The 24,472-nt window shown below is 37.2% G+C and overlaps 1 protein-coding gene across 1 annotated transcript in view; it reads right to left on the bottom strand.

Annotated features, from left to right (window-relative positions):
* The window catches only part of TNR (tenascin R), a 685,145-nt gene extending 664,404 nt beyond the window's left edge, over positions 1 to 20,741 (bottom strand). The window contains exon 1 of the mRNA XM_074308424.1: positions 20,183 to 20,741. The gene's annotated coding sequence lies outside the window, so the exon portion shown is untranslated. The remainder of the gene's footprint in view (positions 1 to 20,182) is intronic.
* Positions 20,742 to 24,472: the final 3,731 nt, after the last annotated feature.

The following is a 24,472-nucleotide window of genomic DNA, read 5'->3' on the forward strand; positions in this document are numbered from 1 at the left end:
AGACCCAGCCCAGAGCCCACCTGGGACTCCACCCACAAGCCCCTTCAGCTTGCAGCCAAAGCCTCCTATTATAAAAGAGCCAAGCTGAAGTCCTCTCTTTGCAGAGGTACCAAACATGGCAGCCTTACCCTTGCCATGTCAAAGGATTTCTCCCCACTGGAACCACTTTGGCTCTGTTGTCTTTCTCTCTTTACCTAACACCTTTTAACCTTACTTCCAAACCTCATAATAAACCTTTTATCAATCTAGGTTTTCGGCTCTGTAAATTCCTTTACAGGGGACTCTTGTGCCGCTACTAGACCTTATTTAACTCCCTCTCCTTGCGCCAAATCCAAAGTTGTTGCAGGGGAGTTCCATTTGACTTCCTGTACCTCGAACCTGCCACTAGACCTCAATTAAACCTAATTTCATTTAGGTACCCTTTATCTAGTTCTCATCAATCTGATTTTTGTCTCATAAATCCTATGAGATATAGGTATCATTGTCTCCATTTATAAATTCAGAAACAGATTCAGCAAAATAAAGTGACTTGGCACATGACCTTGAAGCTAATGTCATGGGTGAGATTTAAAACCAAGTCTTGCTGATTCTAAGTCTAGCACTTTATCCACAAAGTCATTGTTAGTCCTTTGGTCTCAAAGAAGACCATTGACACCAGTAGGGTGATTTCTTGACTTTCAGGTGAATTGGATTTAAATGAGACAGAACTGTTCAAAGTCACCAGCCTCACTCTCTCCTCCAGAATCATCAAGGTCCACTGACAAGACATAGATCAGGATAACTGATGATGACCTTAAATGCAGTGGGAGATGTTAGCCTTTTTAAACTAAGGTTTTTCCTAGATCCCATTTTGTGTTTTCTGTCTTCCCCTTTCATTTATAGATGAGGACACACTGGATCACAGAGGTGAAAGTGTTAAGTATTCAAGAGCATGAGCACAAGGATTGAATCTCTGATTCAATTGATTTTATTGATATAGAAAACTTTCCAAGTGAAGAAACTCCCTCTCTTAAAGGAGGCCAATACCTTCACTGTAACACCCTAAGAGAGTTGCCTAGAGTAGTGAAATAGTGACTTGCCCAATATTTCTTCTAGAGCCTCGAGAAACCATCTTTTTACTGCTGTCATGAAGTAACTTGTTTTCCTTGAAGGTTCATGCCATCAACCTATATATCATGCCAACTAAAATCCTTGTTATCATAATATACCAGAAACTAGACCACTTAGTCTTCTTCCTTTTTCAAGGAGTTTCATCAGCTCACAATCTTCCTTATTCTAGAGGCTGTCATATTTATGGACTTCAATATACATGTCAATTCTTCCTCAAACACTCTAGTCTTCCAATTCATGGACTTCACCCTCTATAATTTTCATCTTGATTCTAATTTACCTATTCATGGAAAAACCCATACCTTAAATGTCTTTATTACTTAAAACTGTACTATTACCATGATCACAAACTCTGAAATTTCCATGTCTAATGATATTCTACCAATCTATCTCTTGGTTTCTAATTTCTTCTCAACCCATCTTCCATCTTAACCTTGACCTCTAGCCTTGCATTCCTTCCTTATTCATCCAGTCTATTATAATCTTGACTGTGGATTCACTTTCCTCTCTTCAGACAATCATATACTGTTCTCCAACCTTAAATCTTTTGTCTTGTCCGACTGTGTTTCATTCCCTACCAGTTAATAACCCTGAAATACCCTCACCATCTTCCTTCCTTTCTCCTATTCTTATGATGCTGAATAGTGATAGACAAAGTCACACAATCTTGACCATTAGATTGCCTACACATTCTTATCATTTCACTGCTACAGAGCAACATTTTATTCTATCTTGATGTTGTTCCACTTATTTTAGTAGATGTTCTAAAATGTTCATTTTTCTTAACTTCCTCATGTCTTCTATATGCCAATCCATCCCAAAATAATCTTAGCTCTTACTTTTACAGAGGAAATTAAGCCCATTCATTGTGAACTACTTCATGTGTTTTACTCCATACTTCAAAAGCCCAATGCTTCTCTTCACCCATCTTTTTCTTCTCTGTTCTAATGTCAGAGGAAGGACTCTTCCTACTTGATGAAAAATGCCTTTCTATGTACTAATGTTCAGATTACTAGCCCTTCCAAACTCTTCCACAATGAATTAAATTTCAGGACAGAATCCATTTTTTAAAAAGTGTAACATTGAAATTGATTGATTTTTCCAGACACTAACCATAAGCCAGAGTTCAAGAGAGAAGGTAAGAAACAAGGGAAGCAAGAATATGGGAATAGGCCAGTAGAATGTAAGCTGCTTGCAGTTGGAACCTATTTTCTTTTTATCTTTCTGTCTCTAGGCTGACCATAAAATTAAATGCTTCATAAGGAAATGAACTGAATTGGAGAGTTCAGGAAAGTTAAGGGATGATAGACAAGTATACAAAATCAGTCCCAAATAATCATAATTGTTGAGATCTGAATTCATACTCAATTTTCTTGTCCTGTGGCACCGGTGTAATATTATTCTAATCCAGGACTCAGAAACTCATTTAGTAATTTACTAATAATAACATTAGCTGATATTAATTAATGTGAACAGCTCAAAGTAGTAGAAACAGCAAGAACAATACCAGAAAGAGAAGGCTTATTGAATTGAGATAGCAAGGCAAGGAAATACCACAAACATTTATTTTAGCATGTATTACATCTGAGCCATATCCAAGGCTGAGTGGATATATATACAAACATATACAAACCAAAAAAAAATAATTTCCTACCTTCAAGGAGCTTCTATTCTATTAAGGAGGGAGGATGATACAAAAAGGGGATTGAACAGTGAGAGAAAGGAGGAGAGAAAAAATTTTCTTGGGCATAGTTTTAAGTAGAGAAATCAGGTGAAGAAACAGGAGGAAAATGAAAGTTAACTTTCCTGAAATCCTCTTCAAAGTAAAGGCCCTTGTTGGAACTTGCCAATGGGAAAAAGAGTATGTCTGGTGTAGGAATATTTTAATTGAGAAAGTCATAAAAGGAAGTTGTTTTCAATTACTTCTTAGGTCTGACCATCACAAAGAGGAGGTAGAAGGTCACCAAGGGAAGTTGTGATCATTTATTTTTAGGTTTGACATCACAGAAGGGAAATAGCATAGAATGAAGCAAAGAATATGACTTGTACTCAAGAGACTGGCTTTAATTCCATTCTCAAATTAATACAAACAACGGTCACATTTAAAAAAGTGAAAATAATATTCTTTGCCATACTTACTTCACAGAGTAGTGGGGAGGAAAATTCATTGTAACCCCTAAAGAATAATATATGAACTGAAAAATAGCATGACAGAAATTAGGCATAGATCAGCATCTCATACTGTTTACCTAGATAAAGTCAAAATGGGTACATGGTTTAGACATAAAAGGTGATACCATAAGTAAATTAGGAGAAAAAGAAATAGTTTATCTGTAAGATCCATGAAGAAAGGAAGAATTATGACCAAACATGAGATAGAGAACTTTATGAAATGAAAAACTGACAATTTTGATTATGCCAAGTTTAAAATGTTTTACCCAAAGTCAATGTAACTAAGATTAGAAGGGATGTAGAAAGGTGTGAAACAATATTTATAGCCACTGTTTCTGATAAAGAGATCACTTCTAAAACATAAAAAGAATTAAATTTATAAGTCAAATTTGTAAGAATACAAATAATTTCCCAATTAATAAACAGTCAAAGGATATGAACAGGCAGTTTTTAGGTGAAGAAATTAAAACTAACTATAATCATATAAAAATGATCTACTATTGATTAGAGAAATGCAAATTAAAATAGCTCTGGAGTACCACCTCATACTCATCAAGTTAGCTAATATGACACAAAAGGAAAATGAAATGTTGAAGATGATGTGGGAAAATTGGAACATTAATACATTGTTGGTGGCATTGTGAAATTTTCCAAGCATTTTGGAGGGCAATTTGGAACTATTCTGTACCCTAAAGAGACTGGACTTAGATTTGCAAAAATGTTTGTAGCAGCCTTTTTTATGGTCACAAAAAATTGGAAATTGAATGGGTGCTCATCAATAGGGGAATAGTTGAATATGTTATGATATATGAATGCAATGGAATAATACTCTTCTATAAGAAATGATGAACAGGCAGGTTTCAGAAAAATCTTGAAAGATTTACTTGAACTGATGATGAAAAAGAACATTGTATATAGTAACAGCAACAGTCTGATGATCAACTATGATAGTTATGATATGTTATGATATTATGATATAGTTATGATATCAACTATGATATTAGCTTTTCTCAGTAATATAATGATTCAATTATGCATATCCAGAGGAAAAACTATGGAATCTGAATTGAAAAATAATGTTTTTGCTTTTTGGTAATTTTTTTTTTCTTTTGTTTTTCCCTTTTGTTCTGATTATTCTTTTACAACATGACTAATGTGGAAATGTGTTTAACATGATTGTACATGTATAACCTATATAAAAATGCTTCCTATTCTGGGGAGGAGAAAAAGGAGGGAGAAAAATTTGAAGCTCAGATTCTTATGAAATTGAATGATAAAAACTATCTTTTTATGTAATTTAAAAAATATTATTAAATGGTGATGATACATGAGTTATTATCAAAAGAGTTAGACTTGTTTAACATAGCCCCAAAGGGCAATCTGCTGCAATCTGCTTTGGGGCACATTTCTGCTAAGATAAAATTTTCAAACAGCTAAAGGTACACAAAAGTGGGATGAATTAAGTTGGAAGGTAGTGAGTTTTTCATGTTTAGAGATATTCAGCCCAAGGCTGGATGACCACTTGAATTGAACAATTTGAATTGAACAAGCAATGGTACATGAAGTGCTTTGTGAACCTTAAAGTACCATATAAATTCATGTTACTTGTAAATGGTGGTGAGGGGCAAAGTGGGTAAAGATTCCTGTTCAGATATAGAATGATTCATGAGGTCCTTTCCACATTTTCCATTCTTTCACTCTTAGAAGAAGGCAGCCCTTTCCTTTGTCTCTACCTCCTAATATTCTTTGGCTTCTTCCAAAACTCTAACCTTTGCCCTTACCCTAAGCCATCTCTTTCCACTATGATGTGAAAGAGCAGGAGTCCCAGTCATGGATAAAAGTCTGAGGATCTCAGAACTGAAGAAATGACTTCAGAGACCATTTAGTTGAACCTACACCTGAACAAGAACCATCATCATCGTCATTTTTATTTATACTAAAACTTATAAATCATCTACTATATGCCAGGTATTGTGCTAAATTAAGTACAAATATTATCTCATTTGTTCTCTTCAACAACCCTAGGTGGTAAATGCTATTATCATTTTTATTATATATCTACATCTATATATACATGTGTGTGTGTGATTTATAGGAATCCTCCTTCAATCATAACCCTATAAGTCATCAAGCCTGTGCACGAAAATTTCTAATGATGGTAACAATTGGTTATCAAGAAGAGTTTGCCTCAGAGAAAATGAGACTGCAAACAGCAAACTGGTAAAATCTATATTTTTCCAGCCTTGATTCTTCCTTTTTACTGTATGAGTTTGGATCAAAATGGAACATAAGAGGCAATCTATTCTAATACACTTATTTTGCCAGAGAGGAAACTGAGGCCCTAGAGGCCAAGTGACTTATTTGCCCAAGATTTTCTTGAAAGAAGATCAGAGGTAGGATTTGAGTCTAAGCTGTCTCACTCCATAGCCAGTGAGTGCCCTTTTCATGGTAACATGTTGCCTCTAAGGCATGGTCAAAATCAATTCAATCAATTCAGTAATCTCATACCAAATCCCATTTGCCAGAGTACCTATATTATAAAGCTTGGGGCAGGAGTCGGCTTCAGACTGTCAAACTGGGTTACTAGTGAGACTAGGTCTCAGTTCTCACTGGGGAAGGTTAATGGAAGGAGGTATCTTCACAAAGAGAGAAGACCTCATCAATCAGTTTTGCCTTTGAACACAGAAGTATAGTCTCAATAGAATGCTGGAAAGAAACCACTTGTGGGTTGGGCATAGAAGTTCACCTGAGGGATGACATACAAAACCAATCCCAGAAGCCCCCACCCAACCATCCAGATAAATGCAGGATGGGATTCATTTTCAGAAGACAGCAACTGGAGCCTTTCGCACTTATTAAATAAAGCTGATAAAATAAAAATGGAGAAGAGTGAGAAAGCAAGAGAAGGGTAGGCAAGCTCCCTCTCTGCATTTTAATAACCCATGCCTTTGCCTCAAACCACTTTTAATAAGAGATTGACTGATATTCACTTTTTTTTTTCCTTTAGTACTTATCAGTGACCCAATCAGTGCAGGGAGTCTAACCTTTGGAGTACAGAGTGTGGCAACTACAGGCAACTACCTCTCACCTCCTGGAAGTACTGAGGGGACTTGGTGTGTGTATGTGGAGGGAGGAGAAGAAGGCAAGCAGGGATGGTGCCATAGGTTAGATTATACCCTTAGGGTGACAATGGAATGCTTTTACTGCTTGAATGAGCTGGGAACCTTCCAGTCTAATCCGTCTGGTGCAATGCAGGACCACCAGGTTTTCCCATCTGTCCTTTTGTTTTCTCTTAGGTTCCTTCAAGCTTTAGTATGTAAACTGCTTCTATACCCACAAGATCCACCCCAGACACTATCATCTGACCTATATATGAATATGACCTATGGATGCCTTGGTCTTGCCACCAATCCCACTACTGCACCCAAAAATCTGGGCCTTTCCCTCAGAGATAGCTGAATTCTACTTTGTGCATTGTCTCTTCCAGTTAGAGAGTGAACTCCTTGAGAACAAGGATTGAGCTGATTTTTCATTTGTATCCCCAAGAATGAGAACAGTTCTTAATAAATGTATTTTTATTCATGCAATCAAGAGGGGTTTTTCTTATTGTAATCCTGTGCCCTTTATCACATCTCATTTACCTTCCAAGGATAAGGGAAAGTATGCCTACTTTCCCAGAGAAAATGTCTCTCCTAGAAACCAATCACAGACAAACAAATAATAATAAAAGCTGGCATTTGTGCTTTGAGTTTGCAAAATCTTTTACATGGATTGTTTCCTTTGATCCTTACAACAATCCTGGGAAATAGGTATTATTATTATCCCATTTTACAAATGAGGAAACGGGGATTTGGGGAAGTTAGATGACTTGACCAGGATGACACAGCTAGCAAACATGTAACATAGGATTTGAAGTCAAGTCTTCTTACTTCTTAGCACTCTATCCACTATACCACTTAGCTGAGCCTAGAAATGAATCCCATTAGGTAATGGTATCATTTTTGCCCCCAGTCCAAGAACTTATATAATTAACTTTATTCAGATGCGGAAAAGTAGCAGATAGATATAAATGACATCCTCCTTAATTCTATGAACTTAATTCTATGAAAATATTAGCTCTAACTCTGCTAGATCAAAATTCCATACATCCATATTTCACATACACTAGTGGGAGTTAGGGGGCCCAGGAGAAAGAGCACTGGGCATATCTTTCTCAGGGTAGTTGGGAGGATTAAATGAGATCACATGGAAGATACCTTGCAAATATTAATCCAAACATAAATGCTGGATGTTTTTATTATATAGATTGCTGATATAGAATCCTTCACAGGAACGAGAACCAGGGGTAAAATTAGATGGAGATGTTAAACACATGCTCCTCTAATCTCTGCTGCCAGGGAGGCTGAGCTGAGGTGGATAGATCCCTTGAATTAAGGAGCTCTGAGTAGCAGGAGGAGCTAAAGTCAGTGAATCTGGCATCAATATGGTGAGCTCCCAAAGGTAAGAAAAGCAATGAGCTACTTAAGGGGGCAGGGAACACAAAACAGTATTGGAAATTGATCCAATTGGTAGTGGGATTGGGTCTGCTAGGGGTTAGGAATGGAGGGGAAGGAAGAAAAGAGAAGGAATGGGGAAAATAAGGGGAAAGGAGGAAAGAGAAATTATATGGAAGAAGATTCAGTTATTACTATTAGCCTATATGACTAGATTACACATAGGAGAATCCTGGTAAAGTCCTCTAGCATCTTCTTTGTATCTACTTAACAAGGATAGTTCCTAGATAAAAATTCTTTAGGCCTTGGTTAATACACCTGCTTACATTTAATTTATTGTTTCACAGCTAATTCATGAACTTAAGTTTACCTTTTAAAGAACAGATCACAGATAGAACAAAAGGCTAAAGTAGCATAGCTGAAAGGAGCATTGTAGAAGGGAATTACATGGCTAATATGGAAATACTTTTGAAATGTTTGAACACGTATAATCTATGTTAGATTGCTTGCTGTCTTGGGAAGGGGAGAGGTAAGGGAAGGAAGGAGAAAAAATTTGGAACTCAAAGTCTTTCAAAATGAATATTGAAAATGATCTTTATATTGGAAAATAAAAATTAGCTTTACATTGGAAAAATAAAATATTATGGAGAAAAAATAAAGTTTTTCAATAAATTTTTTAAAAAGGGGATTACATTTAGAAGATTTATTTCTCTCATGTAAAGCATATCCATCTATATTGCGCCTCCAAAAAATGCATGATCTTAGAAAACAAACAATTGTGGGATGATGGAGATAGTAGTAGAAGGAGGCAGAGTTGGAGGGAAAAATTCCTGAGACTGAGGCCAAATATGAATTCAGATCTTTCTGATTCCTACCTAGCATGTTAGCCACTGTATCATTAGCTATCTACCATCCCATTTCTACCAATGTGCAATAATTTTCTACTTCAGTGTCTATCACTGAAATGACCATTATGAGGGGGGTATCTGAGAAGCATCATGATATCACAGATATTGAGCTGAATCTGAATCCAGAAGATCTGTGTTCAAATTATGACTTTAACAATTAATTTTGTGACATCGACTACTTTCAGTATCTTCAGTTTCAACATCCATAAAATGGGAACAATATTTGGTTTACCCACTTCAGGGAGTTGTTTTAAGACAAGCAACTTGAAAACTTCTAAGTTGCACATATATATTAAGTGTTAGCTTTTAGAGAATTCTAGATTTGACTCCATACCATAATTCAGAGAGTATACAGTCTAACTTCTTTAAATTAAGAGAAGATTAACTGTATGGAAATGTCTAATGCCAATAAAATGCTGGTATTTCCTCCAAACTTTTTTCCCCTTAACATCAAGCTATGAGTTGTTTAAAGACATTTGATTTTGGAAATGCTTGCTTTCTCCCTTCCTGTGTTTAAGCTTTTTTTTTCTTTTTTGTATTTTAATGCTTCTTTTCCACAGATGATCCTAAGACCCCATCCTTCTCTCACAGAGCTGATATCCTCTGATAAGCTGCAGCTGGGTTACTATAGACCTATTCACACAGGTTTATTTTCCGGTAGAAAAATGCAAAAAACCTTGAATTGATCTGCACCTCATGTATAGATAGAGAAGAAGTCTTTTGCTTTTTACAGCAAATTTCACCAGCATTAAACTTCATTTATATCTCTATAAATATATACAGAGTTGAACAAAATGCTTTACTGCAGAGTTTATAAGTTCTATCTATCTGTGGCACTGACCGGGTTGAGCTGGTGAGATGGTCCTTTTATAGACTGCCTTGACCTCTGCCTTTTTCAACACAACCATTTATAGGGTTGAGCTTCATATACAGACCCCTCTTCTCTCTTTCTCCATGGATCAGACTCCTTTTCCCTCTGTTTCTGGCCAGATTTTGGCTTTCCTATTAATCAACAACTTTTATTATCTACTATGTGCCAGGCATTGCACTAGGGATTTAAAGGCAAAATTTAAACAATTCCTGCCTTCAGGTTCCTTTATATGTTCAGAAATATACATTTATATACACAATACAGATTGTCTCAAAAATCTTAGTGCCACTTTTAAGCTTTGGAAGCTTAAAATGGCACTAAGACTTTTGGAAAACTCTGTATATATGTGAGTTATTTATACTATTGCAAGAGTGAGTGATTTTTCCAGGGTCTGATTTTGATATCAACTTTCCATTAACCACATCATGTTGACTCTTCCTTGCACATAGCAGGTACTGTGTGAATCAAGGCTATTCACTTCCTTAACCCTGATTGCCATCCTCCCTATCTCACCCAGACTCACCAACTACCCTGTTCAATTCAAACATTACAGAAGTAAAGTTCTGCCTTTCTTTTGCAGTCCTTCTGGGATGAGAGTAGAATGTCACAGTGGGAAGAGAGAAGTGGTCTCATGTTTATACATATACATGTATGGATGTGTTTTGTATGTTTTTAATAGTATTTTATTTTTCCATATATTTGTGAAGTTTTCAACCTTCACCTTTGTAAAATCTTGTGTTCCAAATGTTTCTCATTCTCTTCTCTCCTTCCTCCTCCCTAAGATAGCAAGCAATCTGATATAGGTTAAATATGTGCAATTCTTGTAAACATATTTTCATATCCATCATGCTGAGCAAGAAAAATCAGATCAACAGGGGAAAAAAACTATATTTTATATGTGTATTATATACATGACATTATAATCTATATCTATATTTAGGCTGTTTCTAAACATTTATTATATATTATTACTGTTTATTATCATAATATTATTATATTATATAGAGAGATCACATATAATAAACATTATATAATAAAAACAAATAATAATAAATATTGTGTAATGAAAAGATTAATAATTTTAACAACATGAAAAATGCATACAAAATAAGCATAACTTTTATAAAGAAGGAACTAGCAACTGGGAGGTGGTTTAGAAAATGATTCCTGGAGGAAAGGGTTGACTTTTGAAGAAAACTGAATTCTAAGAGGCAGAAGTGAGGAGGGGGTACAGGCATAGTTGGCAAGCAAAAGCATGGAGATGGGAGATGGAGAATCCTATATGAAAAACAGTGAGAAAACTAATTTTCTATACTATGGAATTCAGGTAAAGAATTAATATACAACATGCTCTGACTTATAACTACTTGTATACTCAAAGCCAGCCAGGTCAGCCTGGAAATGGAATAAGAAGTATCAGGTGACCTAGCTCCCCTCACCTGTGTGATGGCCCCAGCGCCACTGCTGCCCTTGATGTTGATAAGATCAGGAAAGAGATCAGAAGACACTGGAACAGGTCAAGCTGGCAAAAACTGACTTATTAGAGTGTATGTTTTACTGGAATCCATTTAGACAAACAGCCCATATACAAATACCAGCGCTCGCAGATTGCACTGTTTACAATACTTCACGAGGCAGGCAGCATCTTCTCTCCAGACGATGTTGCTGGAGATAAATTCAAGGTAATCTATATAAACTCCAGCCTTTGCAATTGCACCCCATCCAGAAACTCAAACAATTACTGGAGACCAGCCGGGAGGTGGCTGTTAGCTGCTCTTCTTATATAAAACATAATTATAAGGGAAAGGATGAGGTTTTATAAATAAAGCACAGAGTGGCAGAGGAACCAGGAGGGGAGAGGAGATGGGGAAAAGCCTGAGAACCAAAAGAAAACAAGATCCAAAAGCTAGTCCCTGACCAAGTAGGTAAATATGACCAGGGCCTAGTGTCCCTTTAAGAAGAACCAAGTTAATTTTAGCCAGGAACAGTTTTCAGTAATTAATTAGTAGAAAGATTTCTCTAAAAAAAAAAAATGCCTGCTGAAGGCATAAGGGGAAAAAAATCCAACAACAACAGCAACCAATTGGTGATATAAAACCAAAGCCAGCCCAGCCCATTAGTGCTAGAAGAGAATATAAAATCCAGGTCAGCCCAGGCAATTGTTTGCTGAGTTGATCTAAAATGCCAAGTAACCTGAGGCTGCTGTTAGTGCCTGGGCCACATGAAATGCCAATAGGCTGAGGGCTTAGGCAGAGGGAAGGCAGGGGAGATAGCGACTCAGGCCCTCAATATTCTGGCAGAACACAAGATATATTCATTTCAAGCCATTTCAACAGACATTATCAACTACCTACTAAGAAGGCACAGGACCAGGCCCTGGCAATACCAAGACAACTATGAAGTAGTTCCTAATTTTAAGGAGTTTATTATATGACATGAAATATGGTGTCATGAGATATATATGATGAAATGATGTGATGTTATCATGTGATATGACATGTCATATGATCTGATATAATGTAAGGAATATGACATGGGATTGTATTATATGACATATTCTCTCATGTTATATGATATAATATACTGTCTTGTGATATGGTACAGTACAATACATTGATGTAATATATGATGTGAGATGAGAGGAGATGATAAATAGAAGATCCAATCAAAGTGCTTTAGGAATGTTGTGAAGAAAGAAAGAACACTTTCAAGTTGGGATACTAGGAAAAGTTTCAAAGAGGTGATATCTTCCAAGCTATACTTTAAAAGAAAAGACCAATAGTTATTCTTATTATAATTCTTAACATTTATATAAAGCCTTAAGGTTATTTTTGCACATATTATGGCATTTGATTCTCCTAACAATGCTGTAAGATGAGTAGCAGTATTATTAATCCCATTTTACAGATGGAGAAACTGAGGCTGAGAGACAGTAAATGTTTGAATCAGGATGTGAATTCAGGTCTCTATTCTAAGAGCAGCATTCTATTCACTAGGCCACCTGGCCACACTGAGGATTTAATAGACAGCAAAGTGGAAGGATTCAATAAGCAAATGTTTATTTACTATCTATTATGTGCAAAGCAGAGTCAGTATGATGTGGTAACATGAAGATCTGACCTTAGAGACCGACCCCAGAGAAATCATTTGATTTTACCATGTTATAGGCAAGTCACTGAGGCTTTAAGATATGAAAAGGTGCTACCCGCATTGGTAAATGGAGTTTTCTTTCCTGAAACTCCCTATAGGGATGAAATCACAGTACTGGTATAATTTTTTTTTTTTAAATGTACAAGGTATAAAAAAAAGATGCTTCACTTATAATCCAGTTTTAGAAATCACAGATATGGGAAAATTTGAAAAAAGATGAGATTTAAATATCAGACTGAGATAACAATAAATGACAATAAGTAGCAGTAATAACTCTTATTTGTATGTATACTTACACATTAATATTCCTTACTTTACCCTTTGCAAAGTATTCTCAGTACAGCAGTACTATGAGGTAGACAGCAAAAGGATTATCCCCATTTTGTAGATGAGGAAATGGAGCTCTAGAAAGTTTATATGATACCCAAAAACACACAACTAATAAGTCTCAGTGCTGGAACTTGATCTCATGTGGTCTCAAGTCCAGGACTCTTTCCATAACTTTTTTCAAGGAATTAGCTGAATGAATCACTGGGTTATCTGTTTCAAGGAATTACCTGAGTAAATCACCAGGTGATCTGTACAGGTAATACATGGGAAAGGGGACTGCTCTGTGATGTAATATAAGAGAAGAGACAGATCTGGCTTCAGTTGTCATTTCAGTCCCTAAATCCTCAGGGAGTATCAGAAGAATACTTTTGCTGAGTTGTTATAACATGCTAGGCACTTGGAAGCAGGCAGTTATTCCCTGAGGTCACTCTCTAGCTCTTGTTTCTTGCCTGTCTCCTTTAAATCACAAGGGGGGAATTTTGTCATGTGCGGGTACATTTTTAAAGTCTAATGAAGCTAGGGTGTCTCCTATCTTGCCAGGACATATGGCATGATAGTAACTGAATTGTATCAGTGTGGGGTGACTTCTGTGAGAATAAGGAACCATTTCTAGAGTCAGTGCTAGAAAATGGGACCCCAATCTCTCTAGAAAAGCCTCCTTCTGGACCCTTTCTAGTCAGTTTCCTGATGAAACTTGAGAAATAAATTATCGCTCCTTTCAGTGCTAGTATGAGACCACCCTAAGTCTCTTGATGCTTCCAACCAGACTTCAGTATAAAAACCCAAGACACCACCAGCTATGTGGAGTATTTTTCTGTACAGGCATTACTTAAGGTCCTAGGTGAATCAAGCCTATTTGCTTACTTAACTTTGATTCCCATACTCCCTATCTCACCAAAGCTCACTGACTACCCTATTTCAGAATAGTTAAACCTTCCACAGAAGAAAAGTTCTTTTCTTGCTACAATCCATTTTGGATGAGGGAAGAATATTGCAGTGGGGGGAGAAAAGTGGAAACAAATACTAATGAGAGTTGGCTAGTCTGGATGCCTTTGGCCAAATCTCTCCTACAAATAACACTAAGCCACCCAGGAGACAGATTTAACAGATCAATGACAGCCTATCATAGCAGGTCTTGTTCTTCTTCCCCCTCCATCGAAATAAAAAAAAAAAAGGCATTCCTTTAGGATATGAAGACTCACAAAATAATTTCTTTGCAATCTCTGAGGTAGGTAATTCAAGTATTACTATACTTGAATTTTTGCAAATAAAGAAACTGAGCCACAAAGAGATTAAATGACTTGCCTAGTATCCTGCACACTAGAAAGTTTAAGAGCTGGTTCTCAAACTTGCCCTCCAAATTGTGAACCCCATGCTCTATTATGGTGATTCTCCTTAAATTGTTGCTTGGTCATAACAGCAAGAAGGGAAGTTAGGCTTACTGTCATTGCCAGAGCCATTCCTTTTTTTAAACTGGTTTTTAAGAGTCCTCAAATGTCTTCCCATCTACACAGATAGTATTCATTACTTTTTTTTTCCTGAGGCAATTGAGGTTAAGTGATTTGCTTAGAGTCACACAGCTAGGAGTATAAAGCATCTGAGGTCGGATTTGAACTCAGGTCCTCCTGACTTCAGAGTGGGCACTCTGTCCACTGTGCCATCTAGCTGCCCCTCATTACATTTTTAAAAAAATAAAATAAAAAAATAATAACAATAATTACACCTTCTCCTGAGTGGAAAAAAAAAAAAAACTAGGCTGCATTAGTTTTATTATCAACATCAACATAAGAGGCAGAACTCAGAGTTATCAAAATAAAGTAGATAATCCTACCATATACCTCTGAAAGTTGTGGGGAGAGCACCCAGAACCACACTAAAAGTGGTTTAACTGTTCTAGTGCCATACTCCAACTATAAAAACTTCTCTCTCTCCAGTTCCCCCAACTTGTTGGAGAGCAAAACATTGGCAGGGGAAGGAAAGGAGATGAAGTTGAAAGGAAGAGAGTGGGGATTATCTCCCCCATCCTCCTACATATGGGTACTTGTTTTGTTCAACAATGTTTAATTTTTTTCAATTAGTAGTAATTTACATTAATCAAATTTCAATCCAAAAACCATTCTCTAATGTGTTGTGTATAGGTACCTATGAGATGATGGGAGTAGGACTATTCAAATTTGAGAAATAAAAAAGATATAGTAGTATGGGAAATTCTCTGCTATAGCGATTCCCTCATATATCCTCTTTAAGACTTTGAATCTAAATACTAAGTGGTACAGTGGATAGAGCACCAGCCCTGAAGTCAGGAGGACCTGAGTTCAAATTTGGTCTCAGACACCTAACACTTCCCAGCTGTGTGACTCTAGACAAGTCACTTAACCCCAAATGCTTGGGACATATAGGATTTAAGTGATTTGCCTAAAGTCACACATCTAAAAAGTGTTAGAACAGGGTTTTAATTTATATCTTCCTGATTACAAGCCCAAAATTCTATCCCCTTCTCCTTAATACCCTTATAGGAATAAGAAATAGATTTTTTAAAATGCATGCCCATAGGTTCAAAGGCTTATTTTTCTAAGGAAGAAATTTCCATTAGAGAAAGAATATGTCCATGAATCCCCTCAATTCAAACCATAATCAAGGTTAGTCAAAGGGTGGAAAGAAACATCAGTATTTTTTTTTCTTTTTCATAAAGGGACATAGTCCCAGAACATCCACCAGTTGGTCAATAATGTATTGGGTTTCTATATAAACTTCTGCCTGGGTTTCATGAAAGGTTACATTATGAATTACTATTAACTTCTATTAACTTCTCCTTTACTTCCATAAGCTCCCAATCAGGAAAAGATAAAATAGAGTGATCATGGAAAAAAGACTACATAAAACTTCCTCTCAACTTCCTAAGAGTTGAATTGAGTCCCCAACCTATTGGCTGCTAAAACTTTGAAGTGATGTGAAAATGGAGCAGGAAAAAGTATTCTGTTAGTCAAGCCCCAGATAAGGATTGGGAGTACCATTTTCTCCTTGTCACTGTTTCCATATACACACTTGTACCCTACTGACTTTGAACTTTCAGGGTCTCCAAATAAAGGTAGGAGAGCATTTGGAGAAGCAGGATCTTCTTCTGTACCTGGAATTCATAGATATGCAATTTTAACAAAGAATTCAAATCTTCTGGTGACTCCATTTACTTATTATAAAGGGAAACTGAATTATTATTAACCTAATAACCAAAGGTAAAGAAATGGAAAGATACCTGAAAAGAATTTGAATTTCTCATATATTCCTAGTCATGGGATCATAGGATCATAATATCATAGATTTTAAATTGGAAAGTATTTAGAAGGTACTCATTAACCCTTCACTTTATAGATGAAAAAAACTAACTTAAAAAGAAGCTATCTCCATATTCATCATAAATAGTTAAGTACATCATTAAATCAAAATCCTAGTCTTTTTCTCTAAATCCAACATACTATCTCTTATACATTAAATCTTCTATTAAGACTTGCCTAACTGTAGGGGGAAGCTAGCATAAGATTTCATCTCCCCATACATATCTCTCCCATTTAATCCAAGAGGAGCATTGGATTAGTGACTAATAGCTATGTTGCCTAGCTCATCCAAGAATGATACCTAGGTAGCATGACTTTAGTTCAGCTGGCCAAATACTAAATGTCTGGAGTTGGGGGGGGGGGGGAAAGCCTATTATATATCTCCATTTAATTTGTGAGGTATAAATTTTCAAATAGTCAAAGTCAAAAGGCTGTAAATTCAATGATAAGACACAAAGAAAGCCCTTTGACCCTAGATCTCATTCAAACTTCACCAGTGGTCTTCATAAATACAACCAAAGCCACCCTTTTTTACTTCCAATGTCATAATCCACCGATAGCCATCTAATTTCAAATAAACTTTCTAAGATTATGCATACTCAGCAGCTACAATTTCCACATAATTTAAAATGTTCCCTTAAGGTCCAAGGGACCTAACAGGCATAATTCTGATGAAGTACAAGAAACAACAAGAGCCATATTGAGCCAAACCCCAAGCTACCTAATTGATTGTTTGGTGGGGAAAAGACAAGATCCATCTTGTCTCCTCCCCTACTTCTTTCTACCATAAGATCTCTCTAACTGTGGTACCTGAGCTTTTCTGTCTCTAATTCCAAATCAATCCAGCATTTGAAATAATGAGAACACTGAAAACAAAATCTTCCTAGGATAGAGGTTTTATGTGAGACATGGGGTCCATGAAAGAAAAGATGCTTTGGTGGAAGGGAGAATACTGCTGGAACTATTACCATTATGGTTTCTTTGCTTGGCTTTTTACTGTTTCAGAGGGGAAGTTTCCTATTCCATAGCTGCCCTCTATAGATACTGAAGTCCAAAGTGCACATTAATAGAAAATACTAGAAAAGAGGGATATGGAGAAAGGGATGATGATGTTTTTAAAATTCTTGAAACCAAGAAAACAAAACTTCCTCTCAAATTGCCTATGCCTATTCTGGCCACCCTTAGGTTTCCCTATTAAGAAATGGGATTGCACAGGGACCTCTAAAGTCCCATCCAGCACTAAATCTATGACCTTATGATCTTATGAATAGATATGTTCATCATATGTTTAAAAAAAGGAGGGTGAGGGAATTCAATTACTTTTCTAAGGTTTTTTTCTATCTGTGTCGGCCTTAACCTTGCCCCAGGGATAGTACTTTTTGTGGAGAGTCCCACTCTAGGAAAGCATAGCTGTAAGAAAGAAGCATAATATGACTGTCTTTGCAATCCTATTTCCCATCTAGAGCAAATCTGAGGGCACTCTGCATGGGCAGGGAATGCCTCTTCAGAAAGATCAAGTAGGATATTTCAACTGACTCCTCATTACCTTATGTTTAAATGAATGTGCAAAATGAAGAGCACCTAGAGATATCTTCTCTACCCATCCCTTCCTTATCTAATCATGACAATAGAGCACCCTTTGCTCTCCAGAGTTCATTAAGATATCCTTTTCTGAGTTGAAAAAGAGTAGAGACTTACTATACTCTCAACATCATAAAGCTAAGTATAACTAAATAGTTGTCTTTTCTTGAATTGAAAAAAATTTGACCACCGAGGAAAAGACTCAGCCTCCTTACCCTCCACCCACTCTTTTATGGAAATGACCACCTAGTGATGTTAGGAGCCTTATAATTCAATCCCTGGCTCATAGAAAATGCTATAACATTTGCATTAAACTCTTGTCTTTTCATCTGTAAAATGGGTCTATAATGGCATTGACTATCAACTTGAAGAGGTAGTAAGAGAACTAATGAGTTAATAGCTAAATTTCCTTTGGAATTAAGTGGTTTTCTCCAATGTCTATTCCAGGGACATATCTTCAGAGTTGTCCATAAGGATATGTCAATCAGGAAGCAATATTCAAAATTAAGCATTTCAAGAACAGGAGATTGAGGGAAAAGAAGATATGAATTAGCCACTGCTGGGCTCTGCTAAATTGCATTTATCAGTCTCATCCATTTCCTATGATCACTACCTTCTAACCCTATTCCTCCCCTTACTGCCTTCTCCTTACTTCCTGCTATTACAAAAGGAGTCCAAGATTTCCATCTCTGGAGCCAAACAAATGACAATAAATAATGATAATGTCTAATACAGTACCACATCTTTCATCCCCCAGGCAGCACAGCTAAACCTAGGCAGTGGATGCTTTGTCCATCTCTAGGGAGAAGCAAAGGGCACTGTTTTATATAGCAACATCAAGAATTACCAACAGTAAGGCTGTTATATTTTAGATTGAAATGGTGTCCCAATCACAGAGAAGGAATATCCCTCAATCCTATCCTTGAAAACAGTAGACCCTTTGATGAACTTTGACCTGGAGTTCAGTAAGCCCAATCCAAAGAGACTCTAGAACAACGTTAACATTTCTTGTGGGATGTTGTCACAACATGAACCGGGCCTGTTGATTGAGTCATCACTGAAATTCTTAGTATCACTTGTTGTAAGGCCCAGGCTTTCCTGGGGTAATAGGTAAGGGAGAAGGAGTGTTAAGCAAGAAAAGTGAATGAATTCAGTTCAAAGTGCCAGGGACTCAAGGAAGAATGGGGCTGTAAGAGGAGCATAAGATGGTTAATTAACTTAGTTATGATGGTAACCTTTTGAGAAGGGTCATAGAGCGTGGGAGAAAGTGCTAGAAATTATACTAGTTATATCCCTGCTTTACTGGGCAAGAGAAAAGTATTCCTCTTTCAGTGACTTCCAATAGTAAATTGCCAAAGAAAGAGGGGCAAGAAAGATTTACTCTGCCCTCGGCACCGTGTAGCCAAGGTTAACCAAGCAATGCTTAGAATCTCCTGACTCCTAACTACTATGACAAGAGTTAAAGAGGCTGCTCTCAAACTTGTGAGACCCTGTCACTTTACCCAGTGGCATAAAGCCAAAGGGATTCCCCTCCTGTCTCCGTTTGGCCTGTTGCACATGCCCAAAAGCATGGGGACAGGTCTGAGACTAAAAGTAAAGGTCAGATTAAGTTCATTCCACATAGGAAGCCCAAAGTATATGGAGAAAATTAATATGTTTTAAATGGCTCTTTCAACCTCTCCCAAATGAGTATAACTTTTAACTCTACTTCTGCCTCCCGTCTTCAGAGCTTCCTTTGCAACTCTTTGCCACATTTAGGGCTTGTTGAGAAAGAGTTAAAGAAGGTGCAAGACTAATTTCCAAATACCTCCCTCTTATCTACATACGGAAAGGACAGCCCATTCAGACACCCATAAGGCATAGACAATTCAGCTAGACCTCACCTGTCTTATGCAACATGAGCTTTTAGATACACAAACCCATACCGAGTTCACATTCCTCTTAATCTAGTAGACATACTTTTCTTTTGCACCCCCCCTCCTTTCTGACGTACAGAACCTTGCTGGGGCGCAAGAGACGAGAGAGAGAGAGAGAGAGAGAGAGAGAGAGAGAGAGAGAGAGAGAGAGAGAGAGAGAGAGAGAGAGAGAGAGAGAGAGAGAGAGAGAAAGAGAGATGTAATCTCAGTGCCAATAGCCCGCACACACATTCACATACAGAGAAATACATCACATAGCTCTCCTTGGTGCTGAAATCCCATTAGAGAAGAATTTGAGAAACAAGTGCACTGGACTTACCCAGGCTGAGGGTGGGTGGCAGGGGAGCAGTTAGGAGACAGCTGGTGGAGAGGATTCTCGGCTGTTCAGTCTGGAGCCAGCTGGGAAGCTCACCTAGAGCACACACCTCTCTCCCTTCTTTTGGTCCTTCTCTGAGAGAGAAGAGGCAAAAACCACCAAAATAAAACCCAAGCAGTCAGGAATGGGGAATGGAAAGAGGAGGAGAGGAGCCAACCTAAATAAACCCAAGAAAGTCAGGTGGCTTCACTTCTCTAGTGGTAATTTCCTTGGTAGGGGCTCCCCTTTTCTTTCACTCTCTGTATCCCTGTCCCTCTTTCGCAGCCTCTGCGTGTTGAGCCAACAGCCTTAAGCAGGGTCGCTGCCTGCTTCTGACGTGCAAAGGAAAGGAGAAAGCCTGTGACTGCTTTGCTGTCTCTCTCACCCGCTCTCTCTTTTTCTCTCTTGCTGAAATTTCAGCAGCATGTTATTTTTTTATCCTTCGTATTTTTTCCCTTTCCCTGCAAGCAGCCCCCTAGTGGACAAAGATAAAAATCAGCCTGAGTCCTACTGAACACGCAGATAGAAGCACAAGAACACAGACTCGGACAGCCAGAGAGCTTCTGTGTTGCAGCACCAAAGCCCCCGGGCACCTGATCGGAGCAGAATTTGCTCACTGTGTGGCTAGACTGAACACTGGGAAAGAGGGATTTATTTCAGAAATCAGATGGCAAAAAGTTGCAGGATGGTAAGTGGGGGGGGGGGGGCGGGGAGCAATCTCTGATGATGGAGAGAGTACGTATTCCATGACCCCTTAGAAGATGCACAGCTGCATCAGGAAGAATAAGAAGAAGCACTCTACAAATTGCTTTGTATAATAATCAGGACAAGCAGTCCTGACTAAGCAGAGGGACTCACTCTCTGACGAGCAGTGAGGCAAGGATCTTCTTCTGCCCATTCAAATCCCAGGGCAGCCCCCAGTGGTGACAGGAAGAGCTAAGAAGGAAACAGTTGAAGTTTCACCTGGGCTGGATTGTTGGAAACATGGGCAAGGGGTAGAAACAGAGCTTAACGAGCTACACTAACCTGTCTCAGAGATAGCAATAAAAAAGAACTCTCTGAAAGTAGTTCCAGACTTGCGAATCCTTGCTCGATTGTACTGACCTTGTACAAATCACTTTACCTCTCGGTGGCACAGTTTCCCTATCTGCCTCTCTGTAAAACGGGATTGAGTACAAATGTCTCCCTCCAAAATAGAAATGTTATAAAAATAAAATGATGTGAGAGCTGTGAAAACACTTGGAAAAATGTTATCATTAATTTTCATGAATGATGATAACAGTAAGCACCAAGAAGGTACCTTGAATATAATAGATGATCAAAAGAGTTTATTGTGTTATAAGTCTATATAAGAATCATTTACATTTTTAAAATAATCACAACTGTTCATTGTTCTCCTGACCCCCTACCCAAGGTTCTGTTCCAGAAAGTTCCTCATAAATTCAATGACTCCAAACTTTCCATATCTTTTAATCCAGAGATCCTACTATTAGGCATGTACCCAGTGAAGTCTGAGGATAGGAAGCCTCCCATATAATAACATATTCATAATCGTACTTTGTGACAGGAAAAAAGAACAACCTGAAAATTAAGTGGATACCCATTGTCTTGGCAATGACTGAACAAATTGTGATATATTAATGGAATGGAATAGGATGGCACTACAAGAAATGATGACTATGAAGAATTAAAAGAAACAAAGAACATTTTTACAAACTAATACAGTGCAAATTACATAAAACCAGGAGAACTATACTTATGATAACTACAGTAATGCAAATGAGGAGAAAATTGAAGTAAAGCTGAACACTATGTAATGGTAATGATGAATCTTTTCCTGGAGAAAGGATGAGGAAATCTCTCACTCCTTTCAGTAGAGAGGTCAGGGTCTATCAATAAAGAATAGGCCATATACTATCAGATTTGGTCACTTTGCTGCTTGATTTTTCTTTGTTACAAAGGGGCTAATTCTGAGAAAAAGAAAGGATTAGAGAAATGACCGTGATATGAAAATGAAGGAGACAAATAAAAATTATTTATAAAATAAAAATACACACACACACTTTAGTGCCAGTATGATGTCCAAGTCTGAGTAGGACATTCTGCAGTGGTACTAATAGGGAAGGAGGGAGGGAGGGGATAAAAAGAAGCAAGCAGTGAGTTGTTCAAAGTAAAATTGTCAGTTATCACACAGTAAGCAGAAAGGAGGAATCAGACAGAAAAAGAGTCCAAGATCAGAAAGTACAAGTCGGCAATGTGGGAGCATCAGGATCCAAAGTAAAAAAAACAGTCTCACATCAGGCAGAAGTCCAAGAAACTCAGTGTCCAAACAAGTTTGAGCTAATACTTGAGGCCCATTTTCTAATTTGATGCATTCATCCAGGTGGCTATGCCAACTCTGGGGTAGTGGAAAGATTTGTAGTCAGACGACCTGTATTGGAGTCCCAACTCCATTATTTGCCACTTGTGTGACCTTGGAAAGCCATCTCATCCATCTGTAAAAAGAGGGAATTGAGCTAGGATAGGAGATCTTAATATGGGTTCTGGGAGGTTAGCTTTTTTAAAAAATTAACTATATATTTCATTTGACAACTAAGTGCTGTAGTAGATAAAGTTCTGGAGTTGGATACAGAAATAGCTAAGTTCTAATACAACCTCAGATACTCACTTTGTGATCCTAGGTAAGATATTTAATCTTTGCATACCTCAGTTTCCTCAAACGGGGATAATAGCACTTAATCCACAGGGCTTTTTTAAATAAGGACCAGATCATATAACATATGTAAGTGTTTTGCAAACCTTAGAACACAATATAAATGATAATTATTGTTATCATGATAATTAATTAATTGGTTTAATTTATAATCATATGGATTTCATTTTATGGATTTAAAAACAGGATTCCAAAAATGTTCCAAAGATTAAACAAAGGGATGAATGATGTTCAAAAAAGTTAAGAACCCTCACTTTCTAGGTCTAAAGATTTTTTCTAGGTCTAAACTCTTTCTAACACAAAATCCTATCAGTATTTTATGGAACCTAGCATCCAGTCTAAACATACTTTCCTTAACTGTCTGAAAGGATTTTAGATTTGGACAGCTCCTCACGATTGTTACAGTTTGAGAGACAAAAAGAAACTATGTTTTGCTCCTAGAGGACACCAAGAAATCAAAATAGTTGTAGAAAATAAAAGATATCAAGTAAAACAAGTTTTCTCAACGACTAGGTTAGTTCCATGTATATTTGCTAGATATATTATTAAATTATGAAATCTATCTCTCATGATTTCACACCATATAAGAAGGTAGTATTCCTAGGGATAGAAAACAGCACATTCCCCTGAGATGTTGTATTATTATGAATCATCCATACAATATGAAGTGACTGTAGAATATGGCATATTGACTAGAGAGATGATCTTGAACCCAGAAAGATCTGGGTTCAAGGCTTTCCTCTTTCACAGACTGACTATGTGACTCAGCACAAGTCACTTAACTTTTAAATGTTCTAGATAGCTAAGACCATAAGTCACCAAAGAGTGTGCCTACTTGGATTGCTGGAGGATTTTCTTCACATGAAAGTTCCTAATACTAATGAAATAATGTTTCCAGTTCCTTATCTTCAGGAAATTTTTGATATACTCTGAAACTGCAATAAAGATATGTTGGATTGACAGTGGGGTATAGCAATAAGATCCCTGAATGAAGGGGAGTCTTAGTTTCTCGTCATGGTCCAGCCTTTAACAATGAGATCATAAGCAAGTACCACTCTGGTATTTGGCTTCACCATCTATAAAAAGAAGGATGTTTTACTAGATGACCTCTAAGATCTTTTCTACTTCTAAGTGTTTGTGAAATCATAATGTATTCAGCACATAAGACCTATACAATTGTAATGACAGACCCATTTGAATTACAAAAATGAAATACATTAATGAATACATCTTACCTCTTTCCAGCTTCTTTGGTCATTTAGAAGTTCACAAACTGTATATATTTAGTCCTTAATTGTACAGGGTGTTTCAATAAAATACATACACAATTTGAATGTTGATAAGACATTTACAAACGCATATAGAAATGTGTTAATTTATTCTGTTGTATGGTAAGATCACTTGCTGGCATCAGTGGTGTGCTGTATCACTACACTAATTACAGTGTGATTAGCAAACAGAAAATGGGAAAGATGAGAATAGGTCTACTATTCAGAAAGTACCAATGGATGGTAAAGGTTATTGGCAAATGGTCAATGGGA

The sequence above is a fragment of the Sminthopsis crassicaudata genome, chromosome 4, assembly GCF_048593235.1.
Source record: "Sminthopsis crassicaudata isolate SCR6 chromosome 4, ASM4859323v1, whole genome shotgun sequence".
NCBI lineage: Eukaryota > Metazoa > Chordata > Mammalia > Dasyuromorphia > Dasyuridae > Sminthopsis > Sminthopsis crassicaudata.